At 46.9% G+C, this 18,035-nt stretch overlaps 1 protein-coding gene across 1 annotated transcript in view; it reads right to left on the bottom strand.

Moving 5' to 3' along the window:
- LOC123767558 (neuropeptide CCHamide-1 receptor) overlaps positions 1–15,840 on the bottom strand; it is a 34,146-nt gene extending 18,306 nt beyond the window's left edge. The window contains exon 1 of the mRNA XM_069317142.1: positions 15,743–15,840. The gene's annotated coding sequence lies outside the window, so the exon portion shown is untranslated. The remainder of the gene's footprint in view (positions 1–15,742) is intronic.
- Between the last annotated feature and the right edge of the window lie 2,195 nt (positions 15,841–18,035).

Here is an 18,035-nt window from a genome sequence, read left to right on the forward strand (position 1 = left end):
TCTGCTCTCCCCCCGTCCCCCAGCCTCTGTCTCCCCACCCCCCCCCCCCACTAAAGACAGTCTGCTCCCCCCCCCCACTAAAGACAGTCTGCTCCCCACCCCCCCCCACCCCCACTAAAGACAGTCTGCTCCCCACCGTCCACTAAAGACAGTCTGCTCCCCACCGTCCACCAAAGACAGTCTGCTCCCCACCCCCACTAAAGACAGTCTGCTCCCCACCCCCACCAAAGACAGTCTGCTCCCCACCCCCACCAAAGACAGTCTGCTCCCCACCCCCCACTAAAGACAGTCTGCCCCCCACCCTCCACCAAAGACAGTCTGCCCCCACCACCCACTAAAGACAGTCTGCCCCCCACACCCACTAAAGACAGTCTGCTCCCCACCCCCCACCAAAGACAGTCTACTCCCCACCGTTCACTAAAGACAGTCTGCCCCCACCCCCCACTAAAGACAGTCTGCTCCCCACCACCCACTAAAGACAGTCTGCTCCCCACCACCCACTAAAGACAGTCTGCTCCCCACCGTCCACTAAAGACAGTCTGCTCCCCACCGTCCACTAAAGACAGTCTGCTCCCCACCGTCCGTCATACAGCAATGCATCACAACAATTCCATAACTTGCTCCAACAAGTTAACGAACACTGCCTATTTTTATATCTTCAATTTTATTCCATTTCCCAATACCAGCGAGACTGCCAGAGGTACCAGCGGAGGCCGGGCTGGAAGCCTGCCTTAACTGCCAGTTACCACCGGAGGCCGGGCTGGAAGCCTGCCTTAACTGCCAGAGCAAGGAAGGATTCTAGAGTTCAGTGGAAGCTAATTCCGGCGTTAGGTGTGTGGTGTAGTGGACCAGACAGTGTGGGTGGGAGGGGGAAGTGTAGTGGACCACTGTGGGTGGGAGGGGAGGTGTAGTGGACCAGACAGTGTGGGTGGGAGGGGGAGGTGTAGTGGACCAGACACTGTGGGTGGGAGGGGGAAGTGTAGTGGACCAGTGTGGGTGGGAGAGGAGTCTGGAAAATCAGAAAAAGAAAAGATATTCCAAGTGGTAGGATTACGTAGGCTTGAGGAGGCGGGATAACCCATGCCGTAACTGGGCGAGTGTGTGGTGTGAGGGAGCTGGGAGGAGGTGCTGGCCCCTCATGACTCCTCACAGTATCCTCCTCCTCCTCCTCGCTCCTGATGAGTTCCACACTAAAATTCATGAGACTGGCCCTGTTTATTTCAAAGATGGAGTCGTTGTTGCCATGCTGTTGGTGTGGCTGTACACGTGACTGTTGGTGTGGCTGCACACGTGACTGTTGGTGTGGCTGTACACGTGACTGTTGGTGTGGCTGTACACGTGACTGTTGGTGTGGCTGTACACGTGACTGTTGGTGTGGCTGTACACGTGACTGTTGGTGAGGCTGTACACGTGACTGTTGGTGTGGCTGTACACGTGGCTGAACTTGTGGTTGGCCGTATGGTTATTTTATGTAAAGGAATACCTGTTGAAGTGGAAACAAAGAGTGAGAGGGGAGACCTTTGAGTGAGGAGTGAGAGAGAGAGAGAGAGAGGAGACCTGTGAGTGAGGAGAAGTGAGAGAAGAGACGCGTGAGAGAGAGAGGTGGCACACGACACACTTGACCACAGTCTGCGGCGAGGAACGTCAGAAATGGTGGCAATTTTGGGTGGCAACACTTTAGCTGGTTCAGTGCGGGGACTCTGCTGGAGTGCTTCTGTGGAGGGGGGGGGGGCCTGGCGGAGGGAGGGGGGCCTGGCAGAGGGAGGGGGCAGATGGGGGGGGGGAAGGGAAGGAGGGTGAGAAGGGAGAGAGGAATGGAAGGAACCATCTCAATGTGTAAGTGGTCCTCTTGAGTCTTGTGGGGGAATTTAAAATTTATATTTCCCAACCTTTCCTAATCCGACCTAACCTATCCGTAGCCAATCAAACCCATCTTTAGCGAGCCTTGTCCAACCTAACCTATCCATACCTTGGCAGACGATGAGTCACAACGTGGCTGAAGGTATGTGACCAACCGCACATCACAAGGTAAGGAGACCACCACGTTTCGGTCCGTCTTGGACATTATCAAGTCGGCTTCAGGACGGACCGAAACGTCGTCTTTTTAAATTTTCTGATGTATGACGTGGACACCCTATCCTTAGCTAACCTAACCAATCCATAGCTAATGTAATCTGTTCTTAGCTAACCTAACCTATCCATAGCTAATGTAATCTATTCTTAGCTAACCTAACCTTACTAAATGTTACTGAACCTAACCATACCATCCGACCTGCCTAATATTATATTAGAGGCAAGTGTAACCTGCTCATATTAGTCCATACTTATATAATGTACCCTATGATCAAGGTGAAAAATGTAATCGTCTAACTTAACCTGCTTTAAGTCTAATGTAACTTACGCCAGCTTCAGGTATACCAACACAACATGCAACACTTCAGGTCAGGGTATAACCAACATGTGTATCTTCAGGTCAGAGTATAACCAACTTCACCTGCGTCACTTTTCTAACCAAAAACTAGACTTAAAGCCGCCTGACATTTCCATAATTGCGTCAACCACTCAATAATTTACATAATAAATCCGCTAAAAACTCCCACCAGGTCTAGCGTGACCTCTGAAACCGCTCGTGTCTAATTGGCTGTTAGTTACGTCAGGGAAGATCATATACCATCACACGGCACGAATGCACATACACACACACGGCACGAATGCACACACACACACACGGCAGCAATGCACATACACACACGGCACGAATGCACATACACACACGGCACGAATGCACACACACACCTACGCATACGTGACAGACACAGTTTTGAAGGCGCGCGTACAAACCAACAAACACACACAAACAGGAATGTTATTGTCGTGCCTTAAATAGACCCCAAACAAAAAAGAAGAGTGCACATGAAACAAGAGACAAACGCCTCGCGCTATCCACCTGGAAGCTTCAAGCTGTACAACATAACAAAGACGCAACCTGTAGAGCTTAACGGGACTTCAAGCTCTAAAACTAAAGAGCCATAAAGCTGCAGAGCCTAAAGTCTGACGCTAAAGCACCAGTGAGGCTCAGTCTTCACGACAAGCTTGGAACCCGTATGTTAGACTTTTTAGACTTTCTCTGTACGTCTGATAGAACGTGTTAGTTCCCTCCCCTTTGGTTAGGGTTATCAGGATAAAGCGCCAAACCATTACTATATAGCACTTGGAACGGATGAGGATATGGATTTGGGATGGGACGGGAGGAAGGAATGGTGGCCAACCACTTGGACGGTCGAGGATTGAACACCGACCTGCATGAAGCGAGACCGTCGCTCTACCGTCCAGTCCAAGTGGACTGGGGTGGATATTCCACTGCCGGGGATCTCCCACTTCCAGGAACATCCCGCTACCTACCATACGGTGATTGGGTAGCTGGTTGTTAAACGATTTTGCGGGTTGTGTTCCAGGGAAACTAGTGGGCAAGGCTTACCTTGAGTTAAGCTGACAGCCTGCAGCTGTCAGCCTGCAGCTGTCAGCCTACAGCTGTCAGCCTACAGCTGTCAGCCTACAGCTGTCAGCCTACAGCTGTCAGCCTACAGCTGTTAGCCTACAGCTGTCAGCCTACAGCTGTTAGCCTACAGCTGTCAGCCTACAGCTGTTAGCCTACAGCTGTCAGCCTACAGCTGTTAGCCTACAGCTGTCAGCCTACAGCTGTTAGCCTACAGCTGTCAGGCTACAGCTGTCAGGATACAGCTGTTAGCCTACAGCTGTCAGCCTGCAGCTGTTAGCCTACAGCTGTCAGGCTACAGCTGTTAGCCTACAGCTGTCAGCCTACAGCTGTCAGCCTACAGCTGTCAGCCTACAGCTGTCAGCTTGCTAACGGGAGTCAGGATGCTGGTGACAACGAGGCCGTGTTCGTGGTGATATGTTCACGTCATCTCTTCATCTCAAGCATCTCATCATGGGCAGAAATCTTGGTTATTGCCGACTCATATTCAATACAATATTAATTCTCAACTCTCTTTAAAACATTTTCCATATCACGTCTACTTTATCGAAACAATTCTCCTCTCTCTCTCCCTCCCTCCCTCCCACCTAATATATAAAAGTGCAATGCCAACTATTGGATATTGGTGAAGCCGCCTTACACAGGTCCGGCACATCAAACCTCTCACGCGCTTGTCACACAAATACCAGACTGGCAACATGCTCGCATCAATTTCATTATGGATGTAGTAACAGATACCAAACGAGAAACGACCTACCCAGAGTGCACTGTACGAGGTGGGGGGAGATGGGGAGAGAGGGAGAGAGAGAGCGAGAGCGAGAGAGCCCGCACTTGGACTACTCTCCGGACCTGAAGGCTCCTCCGTAGCTAATATACCACAGTTTACAACTTACTCACCTTCCTTAAGACCAGAACAAACCAGGTCCCGACTCATTACTCCCAGAACCAATTAGTCACAGACTGGGGGGGATTGCTCACAATGTCTCTAGACGACTAGAGACAACATAGTTTCCTTGGCAGGTTTGTGATGCCTGGACCAGCCAATTACACCAAAGGATAATGGAAATTAGACTAAACTTGTAATTCATAGACGATGATGTTCAGTGATGCAATAAAGTCATCTGAGACATTAATTAATGCATCACTGCAAGAGAAGGCAGACTTCTCCCTCCCTCAACCACTCCTTCTATCTTCCCTTCCTCCTGTTTTGTACCTCTACACCTTCCCTCTCTGTCTCTTGTTGCCCTCATCTTTCTTCTTTACATCACATTCCTTCTCTGTTTTCTCTCTCTCTCTCTCACGGCCTGCTATACCCCCCCCCCCCCCTGAGACTCACACCTTAAGGTAATGTGAAGGAGTTCTCAGACATTGATCTCCTCACCAGTGTTGTGTTGGTCTCTCAGGGCCTGGTGAGGACCCTCTCGCCAGTGTTGGACCCTCAGGGCCTGGTGAGGACCCTCTCGCCAGTGTTGGACCCTCAGGGCCTGGTGAGGACCCTCTCGCCAGTGTTGGACCCTCAGGGCCTGGTGAGGACCCTCTCGCCAGTGTTGGACCCTCAGGGCCTGGTGAGGACCCTCTCGCCAGTGTTGGACCCTCAGGGCCTGGTGAGGACCCTCTCGCCAGTGTTGGACCCTCAGGGCCTGGTGAGGACCCTCTCGCCAGTGTTGGACCCTCAGGGCCTGGTGAGGACCCTCTCGCCAGTGTTGGACCCTCAGGGCCTGGTGAGGACCCTCTCACCAGTGTTGGACCCTCAGGGCCTGGTGAGGACCCTCTCACCAGTGTTGGACCCTCAGGGCCTGGTGAGGACCCTCTCACCAGTGTTGGACCCTCAGGGCCTGGTGAGGACCCTCTCACCAGTGTTGGACCCTCAGGGCCTGGTGAGGACCCTCTCACCAGTGTTGGACCCTCAGGGCCTGGTGAGGACCCTCTCACCAGTGTTGGACCCTCAGGGCCTGGTGAGGACCCTCTCACCAGTGTTGGACCCTCAGGGCCTGGTGAGGACCCTCTCACCAGTGTTGGACCCTCAGGGCCTGGTGAGGACCCTCTCACCAGTGTTGGACCCTCAGGGCCTGGTGAGGACCCTCTCACCAGTGTTGGACCCTCAGGGCCTGGTGAGGACCCTCTCACCAGTGTTGGACCCTCAGGGCCTGGTGAGGACCCTCTCACCAGTGTTGGACCCTCAGGGCCTGGTGAGGACCCTCTCACCAGTGTTGGACCCTCAGGGCCTGGTGAGGACCCTCTCACCAGTGTTGGACCCTCAGGGCCTGGTGAGGACCCTCTCACCAGTGTTGGACCCTCAGGGCCTGGTGAGGACCCTCTCACCAGTGTTGGACCCTCAGGGCCTGGTGAGGACCCTCTCACCAGTGTTGGACCCTCAGGGCCTGGTGAGGACCCTCTCACCAGTGTTGGACCCTCAGGGCCTGGTGAGGACCCTCTCACCAGTGTTGGACCCTCAGGGCCTGGTGAGGACCCTCTCACCAGTGTTGTGTTGGGCTCAATACTGTGGGCCTCTCACAGAGAAGGATCAATACAGGAGACTTCCACAGAGAGAGGTCAATACAATGAGACCCCACAGAGAGAGGTCAATACAATAAGACCCCACAGAGAGGTCAATACAATGAGACCCCACAGAGAGGTCAATACAATGAGACCCCACAGAGAGGTCAATACAATGAGACCCCACAGAGAGGTCAATACAATGAGACCCCACAGAGAGGTCAATACAATGAGACCCCACAGAGAGGTCAATACAATAAGACCCCACAGAGAGGTCAATACAATGAGACCCCACAGAGAGGTCAATACAATGAGACCCCACAGAGAGGTCAATACAATGAGACCCCACAGAGAGGTCAATACAATGAGACCCCACAGAGAGGTCAATACAATGAGACCCCACAGAGAGAGGGAGTAAATTGATAGTCACATTTTTGTGCAAAACGTGATAAAAAATCTCGTTAATATAATTTTATCGGCCTAAATATTAATCATTTACGGCGTCAAGGATAATTAATGAGGAATGATTATTATCCCTGAGTGTGAGGTCACTTTCCTCACTCAGGGCGGCGTGCAGGGAGCCCCTAGGGGAGGGGAGACCTCACTATAGCCGCCCTGGATACACTTGTGGCAACACTGACCCTGACGTCACAACTCTGGCAACACTGCCCTTCTAATACTACCTTGGCAACACTGGTCGCAGGAACTGTCCTGAAAATAGTAAACCTCCACGGTGACCCCTGACCTGACCCCTGACCTCTGAGACTAATTAAAATAAGTTACTTACAGGGAAATTCCTTTTCATTCATCGAGTCGACTGAATGCGACCAAAGATGGGCAGGTGTTTCCTGGCGGGTGTTGCGTGGCGGGTGTTTTCAGCCGGGGTCAACACTGGCTAAACACGTCTTAAATGGCAACACTGAGTTGTAAACTTTCACTCATACATCCGTCTGAACACTGTACATTGAATACTGAACATTGAACAAGAACTGCAGATCATTATTTCAGAAGAGAGACCATCTGTCTTCAAGTGCGACAGATTGTACCAGACCCAGATGCTGTGGACAGGGCGTGTTGACCACCATGGTCTCGTCTCCAGAGAAAGCGCGAGAGACAGAGAGAGAGAGAGAGAGAGAGAGAGAGAGAGAGAGGGGGGGGGGCACGAACCACATGGTTCCATGCAGGTGCAGTGAACCACAGCCATTGCTCACCGCGCCACAAGTGTAAATGTTCGATAACTGCCAGCAACAGATGTCCAGGCACCGGGGCCCGGCCCATTACGTAGATGAAAGTATAGAAACACCGAGAATAATACTGACTAATCATACGCGGAGACTAACAAGCTGTTCCACCCCCGCACTGTTACCTTTTTAACTACATCGCTACACAGCGCCAGTCACACATATTGACCAGTCACATTACACTTGGGACACTAACACAAAGGGGTCATTTCCATTATATTCTACATGAGCATGTACATGTCCTATCTTGACCCCACATCTCATGTACATGTGCTATCTTGTCCCATCTCATGTACATGTGCTATCGTGGCCTCTCACCGCCCCTGACACACACCCCGTGTTCCCTGCAGGTAATCCAGTGGACTGGAGCCTTTTATCTTTCCCAAACACTACTTATCACTCTTTGCTCTCTATTGGTCATTTATTACCTTTCGTTTGTTCTGCTCTTCCCTCATCTCTCCCCTCCGTTCCTCCTGTCTCATATATCCTCTACTCCATGGTTTATTATCGTTACTTCACAGAGTTTAGAAAACTATTTTCATTGATAGTTGAAAACTTTAATGTCTATGTTCAGTCCGTCTGATTCTGCTGTGTCTTTGCCTGTCAGATTGTCGTATGGTCGCCACTGACGGAGACGATATGTCCGTCTGCGTCTCTCTGTCTCTCTTTCCTTTTATTCTAATGCAATTTTGATTCATAATTCTGCCGGTTCAGCTACTGAGGACCAGACTAACTCCCCAAACACAGTGTCGTCTTTGAACTCTGGAAGGAAATCAATAGAGTTATGCTGCCGTAACACATCAATGATCAGTGTACGCTCTATAGGCATTGTTGTGAGTGGATGAGGAGGCTAGTTGTCTCTGGGACATCCAGGCTTCACAGCGCCGGTTATCGGACATGATCGACTCGTGTCGCTGGCCTAAATATTACACATTCTGATCAGAGGAAGGAGAGAGAGAGAGAGAGAGAGAGAGAGAGAGAGGGAGAGAGAGAGAGAGAGAGACAGACTAGAGTGCTATTGATGTTGGGGCCTTTGGAACACCGTCGCCTCACAGAGCTTCCTTGCCTTCCGTTATATGTATGGGTTGGTCACTGGGGCCACAGGTACCGCTCTAGTGACGGTTCTGGCAGATGTTGTCTGGCATAATATTGGTTGGTTCACACAAGGCTTCACGCAGGTCTCATACAAGGTCTCACTCAAGGCCACACTCAAGGGAATCAGTGCATGTTGCATACAATATGTCACCACTATTCACTGACATATATTCACCCCGTGAATAAGTAAGGAGCTAGGTCATTACCTTTATATTCCAATTAAAATATTAAAAATATAAAGCTTGGAAAATTTTGTAGAAAAATCTAGTAATAGCTCTCGTCCACTTGCTGGAGCCAATTATTGCGAGGTGGAGCAATATTGTGGGTAGTTTCCTGTCTGTGTCTGTCTGTACTAACCAAGTTGTTGAGCTTCGGCTCTTTAGTCCCGCCTCTCAACTATCAATCAACTGATGTACAGATTCCTGAGCCTACTGGGCTCAGGAATCTGAATTACTCTGACACTGAACAAATTTCCTTTTAATGTCTCTGGGGCTCATTAATGTACTCAATTTCCCCCCATGTACTTACCTAGTTGTGCTTGTGGGAGTTGAGGCTTTATGTCAAAGGCTTTCCGACAGTCCAAAAAAATGCAGACCACTCCCATCCTTCTCTTTCTTGCTTAATCTTTGTCACCTGATCGTAGAATTCTATTAAGCCTGTAACGCAAGATTTACCCTCCATGAACCCATGTTGATGGGTTGTCACGAAGTCTCTTCTCTCCAGATGTGTTACTAGGCTTTTTCTCACGATCTTCTCCATCATCTTGCATGGCATATAGGTTAAGGACACTGGCCTGTAGTTCAGTGTATCTTGTCTGTCACCCTTTTTTTGTATATTGGGACTACATTAGCCGTCTTCCATATTTCTGGTAGGTCTCCCATCTCCAGTGACCTACTATACACTATGGAGAGTGGCAAGCTAAGTGCTCCTGCACACTCTTTCAATACCCATGGTGAGATTCCGTCCGGGCCAACAGCCTTTCTCACGTCCAAATCCAACAGATGCCTCTTGACCTCATCTTTTGTCATTTCGAACCCTTCCAAGGCTGCCTGGGTTACTGCCACCTCTCCTAGTGCAGTGACCTCTCCATATTCTATTGTGAAGACCTCCTGGAACCTCTTGTTGAGTTCTTCACACACCTCTGTCATTCTCTGTCTACCTGTCCTCACCCGTTCTAAGTTTCATCACCTGTTCCTTCACTGTTGTTTTCCTCCTGATGTGACTGGAGTAGCTTTGGTTCGGTCTTTGCTTTATTAGCTATATCATTTTCATACTCTTTCTCAGCTTCTCATCTCACACTAAAATACTCGTTCCTTGTTCTCTGGTATATCTCTCTGCTTTCTGATGTTCTGTTATTTCGGAAGTTCCTCCACGCCCTTTTGTTCAGTTCCTTTGCTTTCATACATGCCCTATTAAACCACGGATTCTTATTTTGTTTCTCGGTTTTTTCCTGTCGGGTCGGGATAAACCTGTTTACTGCTTCCTGACACTTTTGGGTGACATAGTCCATCATGTCTTGTACGGACTTCGTTCTGAGTTCTGTGTCCCATGGTATATCCCTTACGAATTTTCTCATATCATAATTTCCCTTTCGGTACGCCAGCCCTTTGTTTCAAAGTTCTTTTTGGGGGCAGATAATTCCTAGCTCTACCAGGCACTCAAAGATCAATAGACTGATCACTCATTCCCAAGGGGGCTTCCAACTTAACTTCCCTTATATCCGTATTATATTCCTGTGTCCCCTAGTGCATGCGCCCCTGAAACAGGGGACATAGTCAAGGAGATAGTCATTACCTTTACATTCCAAATAAAAGATTAAAAATATAAAGCATGGACAATTTTGTCAAAAAAAAATATATAGCAATTGCTCTCCTCCACTTCCTGCAGCCAATTTTTTTATTTTTTTATTTATGACTCGTATGTTCGCTCTCATTGCCAGAAGTGAAGCAATATGGTGGGTGGTGTCCTGTCTGTCTGTCCGTACTCGCCTAGAAGCGCTTCCAGGGTCGAGCTAGGCTCCTGGCCCCGCCTTCCGAACGTTCGTAGATCAATGCAATGACTCATTTCTCACGCTTTTATTATATTTACATTTACAATTTTGAATCTAATTAGTTTCAACGACTTCGGCATCTTGCGTATTGCTTTTACTGACGACTTTATCACTGAAACAGTTCTTACTGATATCTTTATGACGCATTTGCGTCTCCAGTTTCCCTCCGTGACCCCTCGTTCTGCTGTTCCTAACTCTGAACGCTCTGAATAATGCTGCTTTTTCTACCTCGTCAATTTTCCTCAGAATCTTGTATGCTGTTATCTTGCCCCCCCCCCCACCTATCTCTCCTTTCCTCCAATATGGTATTTCAAGTTCTCTCAGCCTTTCCTCATAGCTCAATACCTTCAGCTCTGGAACGAGTTTCGTTGCAAATCTTTGAACCTTTTCTAGTTTCTTTGTGTTCTTTTTCAGGTAGGAGCTCCATGCTGGGGCTGCGTTCACGAGTGGGTCTCACCTTCGCTGTATATTCGGCCCAGAAAGCCCATTTGTCCAAGTTCGTGAAGGACACACCCGGATGTTGGCCAGTATGTCGTATACAGCTGTTCTGCCAATGTGGGCTTCTGGCATCAGATTTGGGGTTATGGCCACCCTCAGGTCTCTCTTTTTCCGATTGAAGAATTTGTCTTTCCTTCATCCTACACTGCTGAATTGGTCTGTGCACTCCTGTTCCAATCCTCATAACTTTGCATTTGGCTGGGTTGTATTCTAGTTGCCATTTTTCAGACCACTTCTTGAGTGTATCTAAATCCTTTTGCAATGCATCACAATCTAACCCTAACCTGACTTCATTAGTTTTGCATCATCTGCAAACACTAACATAAAGGAGACAATTTCCTCTGTAAGGTTATTTACATTTTTACAAACAGTATGGGCCTTAGAACCGATCCTTGTGATACTCCACTCGCTACCTCTCTCCACTCTGATGTCTCTGCTCTCACTTTCCTCTCAGGAAAGAAACCCTTTGTTTCTTTCCCGAGAGGTACTTTCTGACCAACCGTAGGTCTCTTTCAGATAGGCCAGCCTGCTTCTCTAGTTTGGGAAAGTCTTTCGTGTTGGACCGTTTCGAATGCCTTCTGACAGCCAAGGAATGTGCAGTCAGCCCATCCTTCTCTCTCTCTCTCTCTCTCTCTCTTGTTTGTTTTCTGTTATCTTTTTGTAGAACTCCAGCTGTGTCTGCCTGCATGCCTGTCTTTATATTTGTGTCTGACGGTCCGTCTACCACTCTGCCTGTTTGTCTGCCTGTATCTAATTTTCTGTCCAATACAGCTTTTCCAATGCTCCAATATGGCGAGAAATGCACATTATTCTTCAGTCTTTCTTTTGCAGACCCCTCACCCCCCCCCCTCCACCCTCCTCACGCCTCCCCCCTTCACCACCCTCACGCCCCCCCCTCACTATCTCCCTCACCACCACCACGATCTCAGGTCCTCTCCATCACACAATGCTCACACTGGAGTTCCCCCAACCCACGGGCTCCAGGACTCCCCCTCACCTCATGCCCCACTTCCCCTCTAACTCCTCCCCACTTCTCTCACCCCTCCCATTTCTTCCCACCCCTTCTACCCTCCCCCTCCTCTTTCCTTACCACCTCATCCTTCACCGAGGACAGAGGCAGCAGAACAAGGGGACACAAGTAGGAGCAGGCAACGCAATTGAGGCGAAGGAATGCGAGGAAATACTGGAACCGTGTACGGGCGGTCAACAGGTGGAATGCTCTCAAAGGAGGAGTTGTGGAAGCCACCTCCACCCACGGGTTTAAAATTAGATTCGACAAAGGGATTAATGTGAGAATAGTTAAGTTATGAGGCAACAGGTACATCGGGGCTGGTAGGTGAGGCAGAGAGAGAAGCAGGCCTCACTCATACATAGTCACTCGTACATAAATACTGTGAGGTAAGCACCAACCTTTACCCGTTCCTCCCTGAATCTACCATCACCCACACTCATCACTATCGCCTGACCCCTCATCACCATCATCTGAAGCTCATTACCATCACCCCACACAACATCCCAGACACAGAATTTTAGCCAAAAATAGCATGCAAATACTGCGGGTTAAAAAAAAATATTCTGAGCCGCGCGTCACTGGAACACCAAAGTTATCCACACCACACTGGAACACCAAAAGGTATCCACACCACATACTGGAACACCAAAAGGTATCTACACCACCACTGTGGAACACCAAAGGTATCCACACCACCACTGTGGAACACCAAAGGTATCCACACCACCACTGTGGAACACCAAAGGTATCCAAACCACTGTGGAACCTGTTCGGTCTATAAACATGAGCGCCTTTGAAAGGTTTTGAGAGTTTCCTGGTAACAGGTAAATCTCTCCCTCGCAACGCGCACGTCAGCCTCTCTTTATGGCTGGGTTGAGAGCGTCCACATGGCCGCCATTACTGGCTGGGCGTTGGGGAATATCCGGGTGGTTGAGGGCGGCGGGGAGCCGTAGTGGGATCTTCGGCTCTTTGTGGTCCCGCCTCTCTATCATCAATCAACTGGTGTACAGGTTCCTAAGCCTATTGGGCTCTATCATATCTACATTTACAATTGTGAAGGAAGTCAGCCTCCACCTCATCACTTTCTAGTGCATACTATTTGTTAACTACTCTGACACTGAACAAAATTCTGTCAAATCTCTGACTCATTTGGGTACAATGTTTTCCCCCCGTGTTCCCGTGTTCGAGTACCATCCGAGCTAAACTGTCGTTATCTACCGTTGATATTCTTCTGAGAATGTTGTATGTGGTGATCATGTTTCTCCTTACTCTTCTGTCCTCCAGTGACGTGAGGTGTTCTAGACCTACAGCTCCCACCCCATACTTGTCTCCCCCCCCTCTCTGACACACACACACACACGCACTTCATGACGCTTCATGAAGCTGTTCACTCAAACTCTCGTAATGGTTGAGAAACCTTTGTCAAAAACTAACAGGTGGGAGGCACATAATGCTTAATCTACCTTGTAATTTAAATATAATTGAATTAATTCAATGGTAAGTATTTATGAATATTTTGTTATGGGGTTAGTAAACTAACTACAATTATGATAAATGTGATTTAAATGGCTTAGCTGTCGAGCCGATTAGTAGGTGTCCGCCTGATATTCCTTGTAAAGTGAGTCAGTTGCTAGCCTCGTGGTGGTCACGTGACGAACACGTCAATCACAGGTTGAGGCGGCTGGCTGCCGGTTGAAGCTCTTCACGCTGTGGAAAATATACTCTGTAACTCCGATAAGGTTGATATATCTTCAGTTAATCTCCAAGAAAAGGGATTAACTGCCTAAAGGGCGTAAACTTATTCTGGATATTTTATTTATCTCGCGGCGTAACGGCCGGTTATTTAAAAACAGAAATTATAGTCATAAAAAACTTATTTAAGAAGTAATCACCGACCGAATGTAATGTTCCTTGAAGTGTGAAGCTCACAGCAACGTCTGGGAGTCGTGAGTAGACGGATGATCCCAAAATAACACGATATTAATTCGCTGGCTGCCACCGGGGGTCCGCTCCAGTTGTTGATGTGAGCGTTGGTGCGCAAGTGAAGCTCCCGCCGCCCCGCCTCTCCGTGTAAACCCGGAAAATAAGTCACGTTATTCAACTTGGTCCTGTTCTCTACCACGACGGTATCGACGTTGTTTTACGTCTTAATAATACACTTCAGATACCAGCGGGCAGTTTCCTACTCTTCATATCACAGGATCGAAGAGTTAGTAATTTAAAACACATATACAGAGGTGGAATACGTGACGTCACTTATACCAACCGGGAATCAGCTGATCACGGATGGGGAAATTTTCCATTTTGAGATAGAGGTATAATTTGATTTAGATGAATTAAAATAAATTCCAACCAATATATATATATATAAATTCCAATTTATATATATATATATAAATTTATATATAAATTTAAATTAAATAAAATAAATTCCAATTTATATATATATATATATATATATATATATATATATATATATATATATATATATATATATATATATATATATATATATATATTATATATATATATATATCGGATGCATATTGGCTTGGGGACCATTCAAGCTTGTTCCTGTCTACTAAATTGTACTTGTTCTCAATCCAAAGATCTATGCATCATCTATTGCAACTTGCAATAACCACAGAATCACTGCCCTGACCGCACTGCTCAACACACCAGTCGACAATATAATAACTGTATTTGCAGCTTGTGAACTTGAAGACCCGAGCCTACAGCCTATACATAGTAGAGAAGTAACTTTACGATACTACGATTTTTATTGGAAATAGAAACCATTCTGTAGCGTATCTCTACAACATTGGTCTTTTTTTTTTGCTCTGTGTTTCATGATGTTTGCGCAACAATTGTCCAAGTTTAACACTCAAAAGTTTTCTGCAAAAACTCCTTAACACAAACGTATGTCTTGTAATTTATGTATCAGGTGAGTAAGTTAAATGTTAAATGGAGTTGCGTCTGTTTTCAATATTTCTCATTTACAAAAAGGTGTCAAACGAGGAAGTGGGAGGGAATTACCAGGGAGAAAAAACCAAGCCATTACGACTATATAACCCTTAGAAGGGATCAGGATAAGGATTTGAGATGGGACTGAGGGAAAGGAATGGTGCCCATCCACTTGGACGGTCGGGGATTGAAACTGCATGAAACGAGACCGTCGCTCTACCGTCCAACCCATGTGGTTGGAGTCAAACGAGGAGCTGTGTTTAGAATGTTTGTGTCCATTGTGTGTGTCGTAGTGCGGTGTCCGGACACTTCACATCCTGAACAACAGGCACCATTAAGGTTAATTGTTTTCCTGTTTTGCCGAATATAATTCTCCTGCCACCAGCCGCACAGGTTAAGAGACATCTATTGAAATATTTGAAAGATATATTGCTTTATATGACCTCACGTTTACCCCTCAACAGACCTGGTCTAGCCGACTCCTAACACACTTGGCTCCTAACACACTTGACTACTAACACACTTGACTACTAACATTCTTGCTTCCTAACACACTTGGCTCTTAACACTCTTGCTTCCTAACACACTTGGCTCCTAACACTCTTGCCTTCTAACACGCCTCCTAACAAAACACACTTGACTCCTATTATGGAAATCGCGAACTAAATTACTCGGCAGGGAAATTCCAGCAACGTATTCCGAAAACAGATATCTACGTCATTACATTTCTCAAAAGGCCCATTTCTTAACGTTTCCTGAATCATTAGCCCTGAGAGTCAGAACAGATGTCATACTAAGTGGACTGACTCATCTTAACACCTGGTTCAAAGTATATATTTACCAGTAAGTGTGTGAATGGCTGCGAGTTAAAGAACCTGAGAATAACCGACCTTGGTAACTGATGAATGGAAGACATCTTCAGGGGGAATCTTGGGTGTCCTTCCTCGCGCGCAGGTCAACCTCTGGCCTGGCCCAGTGTGTTAACACCTGGAGGAATAATTTAGACGAATTATATCCTTTAATCACCAGTCAACCAGCTGTTATGGCCCCTGACCTCTGGTCCCAGAGGTCAGGGGCCAGATTCACGAAGTTACGCAAGCACTTACGAACGTGTACATCTTTTCTCAAACTTTGACGGCTTTGGTTACATTTATTAAACAGTTTACAAGCATGAAAACTTCCTAATCAACTGTTGTTATTGTTATAAACAGCCTCCTGGTGCTTCGGAGCTCATTAACTGCTTAATAATTGTAAACAAAGCCGCCAAAGATTGAAAAAAGATGTACAGGTTCGTAAGTGCTTGCGTAACTGCTTCGTGAATCTGGCCCCATGCTCGTTGTATACATTACATCCCCCCCCCCTTCAATGATTGGGGGGGGGGTGTAGGCTCACTCTTGGCACTCAAGCAAATCACAACTTTAATGGTGTAGTGATAGAGTGAAAGTCTAGACTAAAAGCCACCAGTTTACTGGGACGAACGTAGTCTACTTATCAACAGCTATTTAGATGTACACCACAAGAGAGTTAATAATAATATATTAAACTCATGTGCAAGGGCACTAGTCACTGCGGCTTGATGGTACTAAGTTAACCAGGTGACCAAACTTGACAGCATGAGTACACTAGACAACAAGTGAAGTGCGTCTAAGTTGTGGTCAAGGTATATAAAACAATGACGTTATTCAAAAGCAAAGTCACTAGGGACTAATCAAAATTAAACTCACTAAGAACTAATTAAAATTAAACTCACTAAGAACTAATTAAAATTAAACTCACTAAGAACTAATTAAAATTTAACTCATTAAGGACTAATCAAAATTAATTAAAACTCGAGAGACTCAACAACACTCAAGTAACCAGAGCGGGACAACATCACTGAATCTAAACACTTTGCTCTCAAAAACCAAAGTCCCAACTAGACTGACAAATGGTAAATTCAAAACTCCAGCCATAAATTATAGTCCTAAATGACTTGAAGAAGAAAATGACCCTCAAGGGAAAATATATAACACGGCACTTAACCACGAGATTTACAAGTCAAAAATGAGTGTGTTGTGACCCCCTGTCACGTGAGTGTTGTGACCCCTGTCACCTGAGTGTTGTGACCCCTGTCACCTGAGTGTGTTGTGACCCCCTGTCACGTGAGTGTGTTGTGACCCCTGTCACCTGAGTGTGTTGTGAGTGTGTGTGATCCTGGTATCCTAGAAGTTATAACATCAAACCGATAACATTATTTTAACGCTTTTAACAAAAAAAATCCTCTTTCTATATACATTCTTTACATTGTGGGTTATTGTAAACTTTTGTAAGTGTGCTCCTGGTTTACTCACATTATAAGATAATTATTGCTAAAGGTTTTAGTTAAAACGTTTATATACAACAGTTCGAGCCCTGCGTTCCATGGAATTCAAATATAAATCAATTTACTGTAAGTTTACGTTTAATAACTAATATTAATGCTAAAACCTTTGCAGTTATTAATAAATATATATCTATATATTCAATTTAATTGAGTTTATATCTTTTCCTGCGTATTCCTATTGATATCCAAATAATTCCAATCAGCATTTCAATAGAAAAGCGGTCTCTGGGCGGCGATTTACGGGACCTAATCGCTCGTGGGTGTATTCAGGTGGGCAATAGCGGGGGTGGGGGTATACCCTGAGGGTGGGGGTATACCCTGAGGGTGGTGGTATACCCTGAGGGTGGGGGAGGGGGGTGGAGTAGTATATCTGTATGGTGTATGATCTGGCTACTGTGGTGGAAGCATCAGTGTCTGTCAGTCGTTATGTCACTCGCTAAGTGGTTGTCCTGGTTATTTATTTTTTTGGTTTCAAGTTGGGCTTAAAGCCTATCAATAGAGTTGATAGGCCCTAACATCGAAGGGTTATTATGGCCTATCATCCTCTGAAGGGTTATGACCTCCCGAGTATGATCTGCGAGTGTGACCACCCAAGTGTGACATCCAGAGTGTGACCTCCCGAGCGTGACCTGCTCCGGGGCCTCCACCCGTCATGGGGTTCACCAAGCGGTTCACTCCCTCGTATCATTGTTGCGGAGGACATCTTAGCACGACCTCGTAAGCTTCAACCCGACACCCACCGTAAGAGGGACACATGTCGTAAGCGGAGATAAGAGGTGGCTTCGTGACACATCCTGCACGTATCCCCAGGAAGCTCAACT

This window comes from Procambarus clarkii, chromosome 86 (genome assembly GCF_040958095.1).
Source record: "Procambarus clarkii isolate CNS0578487 chromosome 86, FALCON_Pclarkii_2.0, whole genome shotgun sequence".
NCBI lineage: Eukaryota > Metazoa > Arthropoda > Malacostraca > Decapoda > Cambaridae > Procambarus > Procambarus clarkii.